We start from the raw sequence: 6,000 nt of genomic DNA, 5'->3' as shown, positions 1-6,000 counted from the left end.
GCAATGAGCTGACGAGATTTTAGCCAATTCCTTCTCTAAGACCCTCTAATTTGCGATTTAACGCTTCTGTTAAGCTTTCGTTTCATCATGAAATCCGCTTAGGAAGTTCGAAATTCGATTCCGGTTCCATTTTCGTATCCCAGGCATAATAATAGCTACATTCGTTATTTCCTTCTTCTTATTTTTTTTTTCTATTTTCTGGGAACATTTATCGATTTTGTTGTCGTGAGCCGGTTCTGTGCGGAAGGGTATGACGCAGATTACTCCGGAGACGGTTAACTCATTAAAAACAATTATTTCGACTGTTTTATCCATAATTTACGTAAACGTCGCGACACGAGGTCTTCCCAGGGAGGTCACCCATCCTAGCTCTCCATCGCGCCAGAACGCTTAACTTCATGGTTATGATTGGGCGAGAGCAGTGCCGCGTGTTGTCCATCGCCGCCCGCTCCACACGTACTCGAGGGATATAAGAATAAACATCCCACTCAATGTCGGGTGCGATCATACCAGCACTAATGCACCGGATCCCATCAGAACTCCGAAGTTAAGCGTGCTTGGGCGAGAGCAGTACTAGGATGGGTGACCCCACCCCCTGGGAAGTCCTCGTGTTGCATCCCTTTTCGTGTTTTTCTATTTTTGATTACTTGTTGACAGACGATTTTCGGCTCAAATCATCTGAATCTCGATCGGGACCAGATAAGACATGTGAAATGAAAGTAGCTCGGGCACTGCCGGATTTGGACAAAATTGTAGGCTAATTTGATTGTAAACGGGCAAACGGACGAGACTCATTACTACGCAATGAGCTGACGAGATTTTAGCCGAATTCCTTCTCTAAGACCCTCTAATTTGCGATTTAACGCTTCTGTTAAGCTTTCGTTTCCTCGAGAAATCCGCTTAGGAAGTTCGAAATTCGATTCCGGTTCCATTTTATCGTATCCAGGCATAATAATAGCTTTACATTCGTTATTTCCTTCTTCTTATTTTTTTTCTATTTTCTGGGAACATTTATCGATTTTTGTTGTCGTGAGCCGGTTCTGTGCGGAAGGGTATGACGCAGATTACTCCGGAGACGGTTAACTCATTAAAAACAATTATTTCGACTGTTTTATCCATAATTTACGTAAACGATCGCGACACGAGGTCTTCCCAGGGAGGTCACCCATCCTAGCTCTGCCATCGCGCCAGAACGCTTAACTTCATGGTTATGATTGGGCGAGAGCAGTGCCGCGTGTTGTCCATCGCCGCCCGCTCCACACGTACTCGAGGGATATAAGAATAAACATCCCACTCAATGTCGGGTGCGATCATACCAGCACTAATGCACCGGATCCCATCAGAACTCCGAAGTTAAGCGTGCTTGGGCGAGAGCAGTACTAGTATGGGTGACCTCCTGGGAAGTCCTCGTGTTGCAACCCTTTTCGTGTTTTTCTATTTTTGATTACTTGTTGACAGACGATTTTCGGCTCAAATCATCTGAATCTCGATCGGGACCAGATAAGACATGTGAAATGAAAGTAGCTCGGGCACTGCCGGATTTGGACAAAATTGTAGGCTAATTTGATTGTAAACGGGCAAACGGACGAGACTCATTACTACGCAATGAGCTGACGAGATTTTAGCCGAATTCCTTCTCTAAGACCCTCTAATTTGCGATTTACCGCTTCTGTTAAGCTTTCGTTTCCTCGAGAAATCCGCTTAGGAAGTTCGAAATTCGATTCCGGTTCCATTTTATCGTATCCCAGGCATAATAATAGCTTTACATTCGTTATTTCCTTCTTCTTATTTTTTTTTCTATTTTCTGGGAACATTTATCGATTTTTGTTGTCGTGAGCCGGTTCTGTGCGGAAGGGTATGACGCAGATTACTCCGGAGACGGTTAACTCATTAAAAACAATTATTTCGACTGTTTTATCCATAATTTACGTAAACGGTCGCGACACGAGGTCTTCCCAGGGAGGTCACCCATCCTAGCTCTGCCATCGCGCCAGAACGCTTAACTTCATGGTTATGATTGGGCGAGAGCAGTGCCGCGTGTTGTCCATCGCCGCCCGCTCCACACGTACTCGAGGGATATAAGAATAAACATCCCACTCAATGTCGGGTGCGATCATACCAGCACTAATGCACCGGATCCCATCAGAACTCCGAAGTTAAGCGTGCTTGGGCGAGAGCAGTACTAGGATGGGTGACCCCCTGGGAAGTCCTCGTGTTGCACCCTTTTTCGTGTTTTTCTATTTTTGATTACTTGTTGACAGACGATTTTCGGCTCAAATCATCTGAATCTCGATCGGGACCAGATAAGACATGTGAAATGAAAGTAGCTCGGGCACTGCCGGATTTGGACAAAATTGTAGGCTAATTTGATTGTAAACGGGCAAACGGACGAGACTCATTACTACGCAATGAGCTGACGAGATTTTAGCCGAATTCCTTCTCTAAGACCCTCTAATTTGCGATTTACCGCTTCTGTTAAGCTTTCGTTTCCTCGAGAAATCCGCTTAGGAAGTTCGAAATTCGATTCCGGTTCCATTTTATCGTATCCCAGGCATAATAATAGCTTTACATTCGTTATTTCCTTCTTCTTATTTTTTTTCTATTTTCTGGGAACATTTATCGATTTTTGTTGTCGTGAGCCGGTTCTGTGCGGAAGGGTATGACGCAGATTACTCCGGAGACGGTTAACTCATTAAAAACAATTATTTCGACTGTTTTATCCATAATTTACGTAAACGGTCGCGACACGAGGTCTTCCCAGGGAGGTCACCCATCCTAGCTCTGCCATCGCGCCAGAACGCTTAACTTCATGGTTATGATTGGGCGAGAGCAGTGCCGCGTGTTGTCCATCGCCGCCCGCTCCACACGTACTCGAGGGATATAAGAATAAACATCCCACTCAATGTCGGGTGCGATCATACCAGCACTAATGCACCGGATCCCATCAGAACTCCGAAGTTAAGCGTGCTTGGGCGAGAGCAGTACTAGGATGGGTGACCCCCTGGGAAGTCCTCGTGTTGCACCCTTTTCGTGTTTTTCTATTTTTGATTACTTGTTGACAGACGATTTTCGGCTCAAATCATCTGAATCTCGATCGGGACCAGATAAGACATGTGAAATGAAAGTAGCTCGGGCACTGCCGGATTTGGACAAAATTGTAGGCTAATTTGATTGTAAACGGGCAAACGGACGAGACTCATTACTACGCAATGAGCTGACGAGATTTTAGCCGAATTCCTTCTCTAAGACCCTCTAATTTGCGATTTACCGCTTCTGTTAAGCTTTCGTTTCCTCGAGAAATCCGCTTAGGAAGTTCGAAATTCGATTCCGGTTCCATTTTATCGTATCCCAGGCATAATAATAGCTTTACATTCGTTATTTCCTTCTTCTTATTTTTTTTCTATTTTCTGGGAACATTTATCGATTTTTGTTGTCGTGAGCCGGTTCTGTGCGGAAGGGTATGACGCAGATTACTCCGGAGACGGTTAACTCATTAAAAACAATTATTTCGACTGTTTTATCCATAATTTACGTAAACGGTCGCGACACGAGGTCTTCCCAGGGAGGTCACCCATCCTAGCTCTGCCATCGCGCCAGAACGCTTAACTTCATGGTTATGATTGGGCGAGAGCAGTGCCGCGTGTTGTCCATCGCCGCCCGCTCCACACGTACTCGAGGGATATAAGAATAAACATCCCACTCAATGTCGGGTGCGATCATACCAGCACTAATGCACCGGATCCCATCAGAACTCCGAAGTTAAGCGTGCTTGGGCGAGAGCAGTACTAGGATGGGTGACCCCCTGGGAAGTCCTCGTGTTGCACCCTTTTCGTGTTTTTCTATTTTTGATTACTTGTTGACAGACGATTTTCGGCTCAAATCATCTGAATCTCGATCGGGACCAGATAAGACATGTGAAATGAAAGTAGCTCGGGCACTGCCGGATTTGGACAAAATTGTAGGCTAATTTGATTGTAAACGGGCAAACGGACGAGACTCATTACTACGCAATGAGCTGACGAGATTTTAGCCGAATTCCTTCTCTAAGACCCTCTAATTTGCGATTTACCGCTTCTGTTAAGCTTTCGTTTCCTCGAGAAATCCGCTTAGGAAGTTCGAAATTCGATTCCGGTTCCATTTTATCGTATCCCAGGCATAATAATAGCTTTACATTCGTTATTTCCTTCTTCTTATTTTTTTTTCTATTTTCTGGGAACATTTATCGATTTTTGTTGTCGTGAGCCGGTTCTGTGCGGAAGGGTATGACGCAGATTACTCCGGAGACGGTTAACTCATTAAAAACAATTATTTCGACTGTTTTATCCATAATTTACGTAAACGGTCGCGACACGAGGTCTTCCCAGGGAGGTCACCCATCCTAGCTCTGCCATCGCGCCAGAACGCTTAACTTCATGGTTATGATTGGGCGAGAGCAGTGCCGCGTGTTGTCCATCGCCGCCCGCTCCACACGTACTCGAGGGATATAAGAATAAACATCCCACTCAATGTCGGGTGCGATCATACCAGCACTAATGCACCGGATCCCATCAGAACTCCGAAGTTAAGCGTGCTTGGGCGAGAGCAGTACTAGGATGGGTGACCCCCTGGGAAGTCCTCGTGTTGCACCCTTTTTCGTGTTTTTCTATTTTTGATTACTTGTTGACAGACGATTTTCGGCTCAAATCATCTGAATCTCGATCGGGACCAGATAAGACATGTGAAATGAAAGTAGCTCGGGCACTGCCGGATTTGGACAAAATTGTAGGCTAATTTGATTGTAAACGGGCAAACGGACGAGACTCATTACTACGCAATGAGCTGACGAGATTTTAGCCGAATTCCTTCTCTAAGACCCTCTAATTTGCGATTTACCGCTTCTGTTAAGCTTTCGTTTCCTCGAGAAATCCGCTTAGGAAGTTCGAAATTCGATTCCGGTTCCATTTTATCGTATCCCAGGCATAATAATAGCTTTACATTCGTTATTTCCTTCTTCTTATTTTTTTTCTATTTTCTGGGAACATTTATCGATTTTTGTTGTCGTGAGCCGGTTCTGTGCGGAAGGGTATGACGCAGATTACTCCGGAGACGGTTAACTCATTAAAAACAATTATTTCGACTGTTTTATCCATAATTTACGTAAACGGTCGCGACACGAGGTCTTCCCAGGGAGGTCACCCATCCTAGCTCTGCCATCGCGCCAGAACGCTTAACTTCATGGTTATGATTGGGCGAGAGCAGTGCCGCGTGTTGTCCATCGCCGCCCGCTCCACACGTACTCGAGGGATATAAGAATAAACATCCCACTCAATGTCGGGTGCGATCATACCAGCACTAATGCACCGGATCCCATCAGAACTCCGAAGTTAAGCGTGCTTGGGCGAGAGCAGTACTAGGATGGGTGACCCCCTGGGAAGTCCTCGTGTTGCACCCTTTTTCGTGTTTTTCTATTTTTGATTACTTGTTGACAGACGATTTTCGGCTCAAATCATCTGAATCTCGATCGGGACCAGATAAGACATGTGAAATGAAAGTAGCTCGGGCACTGCCGGATTTGGACAAAATTGTAGGCTAATTTGATTGTAAACGGGCAAACGGACGAGACTCATTACTACGCAATGAGCTGACGAGATTTTAGCCGAATTCCTTCTCTAAGACCCTCTAATTTGCGATTTACCGCTTCTGTTAAGCTTTCGTTTCCTCGAGAAATCCGCTTAGGAAGTTCGAAATTCGATTCCGGTTCCATTTTATCGTATCCCAGGCATAATAATAGCTTTACATTCGTTATTTCCTTCTTCTTATTTTTTTTTCTATTTTCTGGGAACATTTATCGATTTTTGTTGTCGTGAGCCGGTTCTGTGCGGAAGGGTATGACGCAGATTACTCCGGAGACGGTTAACTCATTAAAAACAATTATTTCGACTGTTTTATCCATAATTTACGTAAACGGTCGCGACACGAGGTCTTCCCAGGGAGGTCACCCATCCTAGCTCTGCCATCGCG

The 6,000-nt window shown here is 45.1% G+C and overlaps 7 non-coding genes across 7 annotated transcripts; all 7 read left to right on the top strand.

Moving 5' to 3' along the window:
• Nucleotides 1-496: 496 nt before the first annotated feature.
• On the top strand, nt 497-620 carry LOC142535700 (5S ribosomal RNA). Its single transcript, XR_012817712.1, has one exon. It is a non-coding gene; the product is annotated as a 5S ribosomal RNA (ribosomal RNA).
• Nucleotides 621-1,302: 682 nt separating this feature from the next.
• On the top strand, nt 1,303-1,421 carry LOC142535697 (5S ribosomal RNA). The gene has a single exon (XR_012817709.1). It is a non-coding gene; the product is annotated as a 5S ribosomal RNA (ribosomal RNA).
• Nucleotides 1,422-2,105: 684 nt separating this feature from the next.
• On the top strand, nt 2,106-2,224 carry LOC142535694 (5S ribosomal RNA). The gene has a single exon (XR_012817707.1). It is a non-coding gene; the product is annotated as a 5S ribosomal RNA (ribosomal RNA).
• Nucleotides 2,225-2,907: 683 nt separating this feature from the next.
• Nucleotides 2,908-3,026, top strand: LOC142535693 (5S ribosomal RNA). The gene has a single exon (XR_012817706.1). It is a non-coding gene; the product is annotated as a 5S ribosomal RNA (ribosomal RNA).
• A 682-nt stretch (nt 3,027-3,708) lies between these two features.
• On the top strand, nt 3,709-3,827 carry LOC142535692 (5S ribosomal RNA). Its single transcript, XR_012817705.1, has one exon. It is a non-coding gene; the product is annotated as a 5S ribosomal RNA (ribosomal RNA).
• Nucleotides 3,828-4,510: 683 nt separating this feature from the next.
• LOC142535691 (5S ribosomal RNA) lies at nt 4,511-4,629 on the top strand. The gene has a single exon (XR_012817704.1). It is a non-coding gene; the product is annotated as a 5S ribosomal RNA (ribosomal RNA).
• A 683-nt stretch (nt 4,630-5,312) lies between these two features.
• Nucleotides 5,313-5,431, top strand: LOC142535689 (5S ribosomal RNA). The gene has a single exon (XR_012817702.1). It is a non-coding gene; the product is annotated as a 5S ribosomal RNA (ribosomal RNA).
• The last annotated feature ends 569 nt before the right edge of the window (nt 5,432-6,000 follow it).

Source organism: Primulina tabacum, unplaced genomic scaffold (genome assembly GCF_025594145.1).
Source record: "Primulina tabacum isolate GXHZ01 unplaced genomic scaffold, ASM2559414v2 Contig1110, whole genome shotgun sequence".
NCBI classification, from domain to species: Eukaryota; Viridiplantae; Streptophyta; class Magnoliopsida; order Lamiales; family Gesneriaceae; genus Primulina; species Primulina tabacum.
The sequence above is the reverse complement of the archived record's forward strand: the minus strand, read 5'-3'. Positions and strand labels throughout refer to the sequence as shown.